General features: G+C 37.9%; 1 pseudogene; it reads left to right on the top strand.

Moving 5' to 3' along the window:
* Positions 1 to 8,117: 8,117 nt before the first annotated feature.
* LOC149184649 (EP1-like glycoprotein 2) lies at positions 8,118 to 9,917 on the top strand (annotated as a pseudogene).
* The last annotated feature ends 244 nt before the right edge of the window (positions 9,918 to 10,161 follow it).

Genomic DNA, 10,161 nt, shown 5'->3' with positions numbered 1-10,161 from the left:
CTTGAAATATTTGCAAAGAGGGGGTTCACAGCCATTGGAAGCAGAAGGCTCGGAAAGAAACGTGTGCTCAAAATTTTGTTTTCAATTTCATTATTTTGGCTTTCAACATCACCGCGATTTGAAACCTAGTGGCTTTTTAGATTGCGCAACCTTGGGGTTTCTTCTAAAGAAAATCAACGGCCTTCATCTGAACATAGCAGCGACGAGACAACAATATTCAACGAAACAGACGATACTTAAAATGAATCATAGAAAGTTTACCCACAACCCTTGGATGAAAAGAATCCCAAGTCAGCAGCCCTTGGAATGCAAGCCCGCGGAGTAGCCACATTGCCTTTGTTGTTGTCATTACTTGTTGAAATTTTCTATGCATTGAATAGTGCAATCAAAATTGGTATATATGTGTTGAAGATCCGTGAGAGGAGGGCGCAAGTTCGATTAACAGTGATGAGATTCATAATCATGAGGCATAACAATTATCGCTAGAGTTTGGCTCTTAAAAACTGAAGGCGGAAGATTTGCATTCCTTAAAAAAAGAAAAAAGAAAGAAAGAGGCAGAGTTGTTTCAGTACTCTTTTGTTGTAAGTGAAAATGGATTTAATTAGTGATGTATTAGATTTATTAAATACCTTGATATATTCCATTGTTGATGGAAAGGTAAACATCAACAAAGGCTCTCTCTTCAAAATTTAGACATGTCTACAATATGCACAAGAACATATTGATTTTTTGCAGCTTGAATCACAACTACAACAAGAGGAGTTACAAAAGTATAGTCATGATTCTGAACTTGTTTATGTTCAGAAAAATTCTCTTTTTGAGTCAGAAATTGACTCCCATCAACATGTAGAAACTAATCAAGATAGTAAAGTTGAGGCTGATTCAAGAGAAGATGTGAATGCAGATGCAAAAATTCAGTCTGCACTTCCCAAGTCGGTCATCAGACCTTGGGAAGAGCTTGTCCATAACAAGCACAGAACAGGTCTTGGATATGACAAGGAGGCGTCCTCTCATATTCCAAACTACTCCAAGCCAATCCAATTTCAAAGTGTTGGATTTCTTCATCACAGTTCACCTTCAGTTGTTCCAGATTCTGCTCCTCTTCCACAGCAACAACAACAAATTGTGAAATGCCAACACTATGAATGAGTTAGCCATATGAAAGATCATTGTTTTGATCTTCATCCATGTAGCACTGTTATAAAACCAATCATTCTTCAAATAGATGCTTTAGAAACAAACCTCCAGCAAGAACAAAGATTCATCTTCGATGGATCGCTTCTTGGAAATGGACTTCAACGACCAAGACTATATTTCGCTTGTACAACAGGATTTGTTCTCGAATATTGAAAAGTCTTATAGTTGAGATCTCTTCATTTTCTCACCTTGTATCTGACAAGGGGGGGAGTGATGGTCATCTAAAAGCTTCAAAGCCACATCAAGGGAGCCTGAGCCACACAACCTGCCATACCAGATTCAGAGTTGTAGCCAGAGACAAAGATGCCCCTGAGCATGCCTTTAGTTGGTGATGCCTCTTCAAATAATTGGAGACACTTCCTCTAGCAGAAGGCTTCAGCTTCTTGCCAGTTTTGAAACAGTTCCAGGAATTGCATTAAGAATTCCAGAGTTGTTGGTCATCCTTAAACCATCACAGGTTGAGACCTCCCTTTTCAGGTTGAGGTTCTCCCTTTTATGCGGGGTGAGACCTCCCTTTATTGGTTGAAGGTTTCCCTCTTCAAAACATTAGGAGCACTTCCTCCAGCAGAAGACCTGAGCTTCATGCCAAACTTGGAAGAGTTCTGGGAACTGCACTAAGCATTCTAGTGTTGGTGGTCATCCTTAAACCACCTCCCTTATACCAACATTTCAGATAGCACATTCAATCTAGTGCTACCATCCATTTTTGCACGTTTTGTATTACAACTCCCTTTTTGGACTCATACATAACCCTTCGGATTAAGGGGGGGAATGTTGGACACCTAATCCTCTAAGGGTTGGTGTGGAAGCTAAATAGTCTAAAGAAGACCAAGAGACCTTGGAATACGAAACCAAAGGTCATATGAATGTAGTATAAATGTGTATCATTTGTTAATAATAGATACTCTATCATGCTTATCATTCATCTTCTGTTTCTGCCATGTATGTGCTTAACATGAATTATAATTAACTATATACATTAAAATATAAAACTATAAATTAATCTAAACAAAATTATAATCAAATATCAACACTTACCAAATAATTTAAACAATAAAATTCAAGATAACTATCCACATTAAAATACTCTATACATAATTATAATCAACTATCCATACTATAATATATTTTAAAAATAAATTATATAACTTAAATATGAATATAGTCTTGGGTTTACAGAATATTGGTACTAGGTATATCTACCCAAAATGATCACTTCATGTTAGTTCAATAGCAAAGGTGTTTTAAACGATGAGGACTCCAATTAAGCTATATATATATAATTTATTATTTTTAATTTTTAAATTGTTTAATTTTAATTAGGTTTATTTTAATTTTAATAAGAAAGAAGGGTGTTGAAGGTCCATCTTTTTGCTCTCTTTGTTTACATGTTGAAGAAACCATGGAGCATTTGTGTCATTCCTCTCTGTTTCTTTAGGAAGTGTGGTCCTTTCTTCTCTCCACTTTTGGTATTGATAATCAGATTCTAGAAAATTTAGTTGAGACACTAGTACAATGGAATTTTCATCTTTTAAATTTTTTCTTATTAATTAAACGTGGATATTGGCTACATGATTCATCCTTTGGAAATTGTGCAAAGAACGAAATGTTATAAATTTTTAGAATAAGAAGCGAACATTTTTAGTTCTCAGGGATGTGATTCTACAAAATGTCAGGGAAGCTATTCTTGTAGCTTCTTGGTCGGAGGATGATTGGAAAGTTGATGCTATTGAGGTGGGGATCCTGCAACGTCTCTATTTATCACAAAACATGTGCATCCTTTCTAAAAAACATCCTCAAGAGGTGCTCTTATCTTCGAATACATCTTTCTCTTGGTGGTTTCATTAAATTATGTTTTGATGGTGCCTCTAAGGGAAACCCAGGAGTTGTAAGATTTGGAGGTATGCTCCACAATTAGAACTCAAATACAATGAGACTTTTTTCTCAGATTTTTGGTTTAGTTAGCAATAATATGGCTGAATTTTTAGCATTGGAGAAAGGTCTTTGTATAGCAATACGTGAACATTTTAAGTTATTGCAAGTTGATGTGGATTCAGAGTTGGCCATATAGTGTTTGTATCATCTATTAGATGGGCAACCTTTGGGTAAAAATGTTAAGAGTTGGAGGTTGGAAAACATAGTAGGTCATATCAGTGTTCTACTTTAACAGTTGCATTACGTAATAATTAGGCACTCTAGATGATCAATGAATGCAGTTGTTGATTTCTTGGCGAATTTGGGTTGTAAGTCTAGAACTTTGATGTTAGATGAATGTTGGCCCCCTTCTGTACTGGTGGAAGGATTTGAATGCCTAAGAATGTTACAGGAGAAAGATCGTCTAGTCCCGATGGGGTGTGATCGATGGAGGGAATGATAATCTCTTGGAAGACGTGTCAGACTTACATTTGTCTTTGTTTGGTAATGGCATGTCAAGGGTTAGGTAAGAGGATTTGGGCTTTACACTCGATGTCCTTTCACTATAAATGCATGTTCATTGATATGGGGTGGAAGAGGTACATTACGCAAGGGAGTGGAGATGAGGTTCATTCCTTAACCTCCTACACCTGGTTTCCTGTTGCAGTGAGTGTTGCAATCTTATGTCTACCTGTTGAGGATTTGGGCTTTGTTTGTGAGGAGGTAACTCTATTTGCAACTTCATTCATGTTGGTTAGTGTGTGGGGTTGATTTTTTTTGTTCTATATCTACATGCCACATAGTTCGAGCTTGTATTTAAATTGGTGGTTATATATTCAACATCGCCCCTCCTGGATAGCGACTTCAAAGATATTTCTTATCCTTGTACAATTATGGTTCGTGGATGTTAGTATCTGGGGATTTTTTTGTGTGGCATTAAATTGGATGGATTTCTAGCTATATCAATATAGGATCAACATTTAATTTGGGTTTTACTAAGATTTATCTAGTTTAAGGCTCTAAAGCTCCTTGCACTGGAGAGTTGGGGCATTCCCTAGTTAATTGTGGATCTTAATTGCTTCTTTAAGTTTGGAACCACCTTGTTTATGTTATCATTTGTCCTTAGGGTTGGGTTTGGTCTTGTGGACTATTTGGGTATTCATAGTTTTGAGTGTTGATATGGCAGTGGAGTTATCTATGTATTATGTCTTTAGAGTGTAGTGAATTCAAAAACCTTCCTCGAATTTGCGCCTCTAGTGTGGAATTTAGGGGGCGACCTAATTGTCTTTCGGTCTGGTATTAAAGGGGTGGTGGTTCGTCTGTTTGCTTTCTTTAATGCTCGTGGTACTCTCACTAGTTGTCTACATTGTTCTCTTGTATTGGCCACCATGCCTCCTCATCAGAGAATGGTGAGTAGAAGAGGATGTGCTAATAATGTTGGATTTAAACACTGTCAGCTTTTTTCCTTTGACTAAGTGGAAACTTTGTTTGATTTTGTCCCCCTTGACGTGTGTAAAGAAATTTTGTTGTTGGAATCAAAAGAGTCAAGGGATCGCCCTAACTCGGAAGTTGTTGGTGATAGTCTGAAATGGGTTCCAGACCGAGCATATTTCGGATGAGGATATTGCATTTCCTAGATTATCTATCCTTACATCAACAAATGGACACTCTGTTACACTTGGTATTAAAGGACAAGCAATTTGACAATTATAATGTTCTTTTTGCATTGGAGGACATCAAGCATATTTTACAGAATCTCATATATTGCCTTAATGACATTAGCTCTTGTTTGAGACATGTGGAGAGTTATCTAGTGTTGGATTTAGCCTCAGGGGATCTCACTGATCCGCTTGGAGATCCACTAGTTAACAGTGACCCAAACCTTACTATTATTTCTTCAGACCTAGACTAGAATATGGTATCACAGTTTTTGCCTTTTATTGATAAGCACGTTTTAATGTTGTTGACATTTTTATTGCTCTTATCAATAGGAACATGTGGAGATATTGGGTCATATTTGTGGTCCTTTTAGTTTTGCACTTGTTTTGGTGTGAGCAAGGTTTTGCAATGTTTTTTTTTTATGATATTAGTTGCTCATAGTTCCTCACTGTTGGTTTGGCATGTCACCTCTTTATTTCTTACCAACGTTGGATGCTTCTACTTTATCGGCTTCGTCAATTCGCATCAGTGGTTGACCTCTCACTGGACAAGTTTTTTGTGGCTGATGCAACTTGCAAGGACAACATTCTTGCAACCAATGCAACTTGCAAGATTTTAACTGTCTTAAATTTGTGGAGTGTTATCATTGTTGATGTGGTTTCTTTTGTGATTGGTTGTTATGCTGTTGGTTAAACTTTTATTGTACCCGTAGTCCAATAGTTGTCTATGATTAATAGATGCATGGTGTCTGATTTATTTTGATGTGTTTACAGTCTCAATTCTTCGGAGTATAGCTTCTAAATTATGTTTGTAAGGAGGTATGTTCCACCAAGTTTCTGGGACGAGGAGATGAGGGAGCAGGGATACGGAGGAGCGGCCTATGCAAAAGCTCCCCACCAATTTTTAGGAAACATGGGGGGACGTCGGGGTCTTAAAAATGTATAAATATAAAATATAAATTGATGAATCATATAACTGAAACAAATTTAAAATAAAAAACATGATCATTGATATCATTATCATATAAATTATAATCATACATCATACATGGAAGTTTGACACTGTATAGTGTAACTACTAGTCTACTAACTTACTAACAACACACAATGAAAATAAATTATAAAATTATAAATGTTTAAACTTTTAAACTTTAAACTTTAAACCATATTGATGTTCCACTTCCAACTATGAACATTGAATACTGAATATTGAAATAAAATTAAAAAAGTAAGTCTGATACATCAAGAGTCATTTTTTTTAATTTTATCGAGTCAAAATAACATAAGAACATATCAAAAGATAAATGAGCATAATTTCTCAAGGTAATCCGTTCAACGAAGGAGCAGATAGAAGGATGCTTGGTGATGGCGGCAGCGTTTTGTTCAACGAAGGAGCAGACAGAACGCTGCTTGGCAATGGCGGCAATGTTTAGTTCAACGAAGGAGCAAACAAAAATTGGTGGGGAGCTTTTTGCGGCCTATGCAAAAGCTCCCCACCAATGTTTAGGAAACGTGGGGGGACATCGGGGTCTTAAAAACTTATAAATATTAAATATAAATCGATGAGTCATATAACTGAAACAAATTTAAAACGAAAAGCATGATCATTGATATCATTATCATATAAATTATAATCATACATCATACATGTAAGTTTGTAACTGTACAGTGTCCTACTAGTCGACTAACTTACTAACAATGAACAATGAAAATAAACTATAAAATTATAAATGTTTAAACTTTTAAACTTTAAACTTTAAACCATATTGATGTTCCACTTCCAACTATGAACATTGAATACTGAATATTGAAATAAAATTAAAAAAGTCAAGTTTGATACATCAAGAGTCAATTTTTTAAAGTTTATCGAGTCAAAATAACATAAGAACATATCAAAAGATAAATGAGCATAATTGCTCAAGGTAATCCGTTCAATGAAGGGGCAGATAGAAGGCTGCTTGGCGATGGCGACAACGTTTTGTTCAACGAAGGAGCAGATAGAAGGCTGCTTGGCGATGGCGACAGTGTTCAGATCAACGAAGGAGCAAACAAAAAATGAAATGTGAAATTAACATAATGTAAACCCTTCCCAGTCGGTCAACAAATATTAAAAATTACGGTTTTTTTTGTTCCATAAGAAAAAAATGCAATTTTTTTCTAGGGAAATGACCCCTCAAGACCCCTTTCGCCTAGGAAACGACCCCTTTCAAGTTTCCTCGCATACCCTGTTTTTTGGGAGCGTGGGGAAACAACCCCCTCTTGTCCCCAAGTCCCTGGAGTGGGAGGGAGCTAGGAAACTCGACCCCTAGGTGGGGGGACAAGATCCCGTGGAACACTAGTAAGGAGTCCAATTCTCTTATTGTCTGGAGGTTATCTATGTTTCTCTGTCTTTTATTTCACATCTCAGAAAACTCTAGCTATGGATGTAATCACCATGCATTCTCTCTTTTAAGTAATACAAAATGTTGTAGTTCACAACAAAATATATATATTAGGTTGAATATAAGATGAAGTTAGCTTCAATATTAAAAAAATAAATAAAAAACAATTTATTTATTTATGGAACGTAATTGAGCAAGATTTAATGGTCAAAAAGTGGAGTAGTGTGGTGAACGCTAGCCATATAGGTTCAAGCCTCTAGAAACATGTTCTAATTAATCATCTACTTTGTATAAAATTTAATAGTAACAAAAAAAAATTAAATAAAAAATTCTTATTTTTAAAAATGATTTTCACTTTCAATTTAATAAAAAAATAAATATCTCTATAAAATGTAAACTAATGAACTAATAAAAATAAACTACCAACATAATAATTTTTTAAACAAAATATCATATTTATATCTTTTAAATCAATTATAAAAATATAGAACGGTTTCCCTTCCATTTCTTTGAAAGGTACAGCAATATCCTTGCACATTTAAACTAATAACCTAATGAAAATAAACTACATGCAAAATACTTTTTAAAACAAAATATCATGCTTATATCTTTTAAATTGATTTAAAAAAATATAAAACCGTTTCCCTTCTTTTTCTTTGAAAGGTACAGCAATATCATTGCACATTCCCTGTATTTATTTAAGCAAAAAAAAATTCAAATGTCATTTAACGTAACAAAATCAAAGTGTAAATGACGTGGCACCATCTGGAAACTTTGCTTATCAAGAAACAGCTAACGGCCAGACACACACTAAATATAGATTTGAGAAGGCAGCGGATAATGATGATATACCTTTACGTTACTTCGGTGACACTGGACTCCACCACTGCCCGCCATTCTGGAATGAATGGATGAATGACTACTGCAAACCCAAATTTATTTAAAAAATAAACAAACGTATCCTTCACTCTGGAAGATTGTATCTTTCTCAAAAACTGTGGATGCTCTCACATTTTTTATTCCATTCCACTGTATCCAGCTATCACCCGCCCCTCTGTATCTCACTCGCCTCAGAAAATTTCTGGGTTGGTGGCATACAGACGATTCGCCGCGTGAAATTTTTCAACGCGCACTGTATGAATACAATATTTCTGGAATTCTTCCATCTATAAATTCCATTAACCAGAAGCCCTTTTTCATCCACATCCACAGTCTTCTTGAGACTCTCATTTTGATTTCAATGGCGAAGCTTGTGATCGTGCTGATGTTATCAGCGGCAGCTGTAGTATTTGTTCTTGTTCCTCCACTGGGAGCAAATGCAGCGCCATTTTTATGGCCAAAGGGCTATGTTCTTTCCAACACCCCGGCTTTACAGCAACGGGAAGCCATCGAAGGAACCTTCAGAGTAGCAGTGGACAGTCAGGGCAAGACAATAGCAAGCGGAAATTACGCCTTGGGATTTCTGGATCACAACAACTCTGGCAAATTTACTTTGTCCATCGTCTTCAGCCCCTTTTCCTCTTCCCCCAAGGGCACCGAGTTCTGGAGCGCAAATCGAAACAGGCCTGTCGGAGAAAAGGCCAGGCTCGTGCGCACTGGTAAGGCCGGAATTTTGGTCCTCCTGGACTCCGACGGCACCCAAGTTTGGTCCTCCGGTAACTCAGTGGAGTCCATGGAATTATTCGAGAATGGAAACTGGAATCTATACAATACGACGAATGTGAATGCCCAGAATCTGGCTTCTTACACCGTCTGGTACAGTTGGCAACATCCCACCAATACGCTGACGATCGGGCAAATTCTTCGCACCGGGCAGAAGCTGGTGAGCAATGCCTCGCCCACCAATCCGTCAGAAGGGGATTTTTCGCTGGTGGCAGAGAAAGGGGGCGTGGTGCTTTATAAAGATAATTTGCCTTATTGGGTTTGGGGTTTCCCGGGTCTCAGCTATGAATTCATAAAGAATCCCTGCATTAATTCTGGAACTCTAATTGCTCAAGTTGTGTACGCGGGAAATCTGTTTGGGCTGGCCAACATAGGAAGCGCGGTCTGGGAATAATAATCTTTCATGTTCGCCCACTTCTCTGTCTGATACTCTGCCTTTTGGTACCTTCAGGTCAGGGGATCAATCCTCGCTAAGGTTTGTGAGATTGGACTCTGACGGGAACCTGAGAGCGTATGTGGCGCTGCCGATGAGGGGAATTCTGGCAGGCGATCCTCTGATTTGTACTGTGGATTACGAGCTCTTCCCATCGTGTTTCAACTGCAGCCTGCCGTCCGTCTGCGGGGCATATGGCGTTTGCTCCAATGGTCAGTGCAGTTGCCCCGCGCCCGCCCTGTTTCAAATGAAGGAACAGTTTCAGCCCGACGCGGGTTGCTTGCCTCGGCTTCCCCTGAATTTGAATTGCAGAGGGAAGCAAGAAATGGTGGAAGTGAAAGGTGTGGATTATTACCCGACTAAGTTCTTCGGCGACCATAAAACATCTACTTCTTCTGCTTCTTGTAAGGCTCTGTGTCTCTCCAACTGCACCTGCGTCGCCGCCTTTTTCAGTTCTGGTTCGGCTTCCACCCGCTGCTTCTGGGCTTTCAACCGCCTGGACAGCCTGCACGTTGTAGCAGATCCGAACCGCATGGCACTCCACACCGCTTTTGTCAAAGTACAGAAGGCCTGAAAGTGAACCAATGAGTTGTCCAGTAGCGCACTGTATACTGCACATTCAAAATAACATCGACTGAATCATGTATTAGTTTACTGTTTCCTGGGCAAGACCATATGCATTTAAATACATGTCGAACATATTTGGCACTCAGCGATTGTTTTTTTAAATCTAGGATAATCCGTAACTGGAATCTAGGATAATCCGTAACTGGTGAGAGTTATCTAGGCCGCACAATAGCAAGAAACTTATGCCTCAACAAGAACCAAGAGGTCCACTATGGGGTCACCTACTCTTCTAGCCAAGACACAACAGGTTATAATATACTCAATGAGATTTGAACCCTCATCTCGTGGG

Source organism: Pinus tabuliformis, chromosome 3_2 (assembly GCF_031772625.1).
Source record: "Pinus tabuliformis cultivar Carrire ecotype Pingquan chromosome 3_2, CPIR1, whole genome shotgun sequence".
NCBI lineage: Eukaryota > Viridiplantae > Streptophyta > Pinopsida > Pinales > Pinaceae > Pinus > Pinus tabuliformis.
This window is presented reverse-complemented; position numbering and strand designations above follow the sequence as displayed.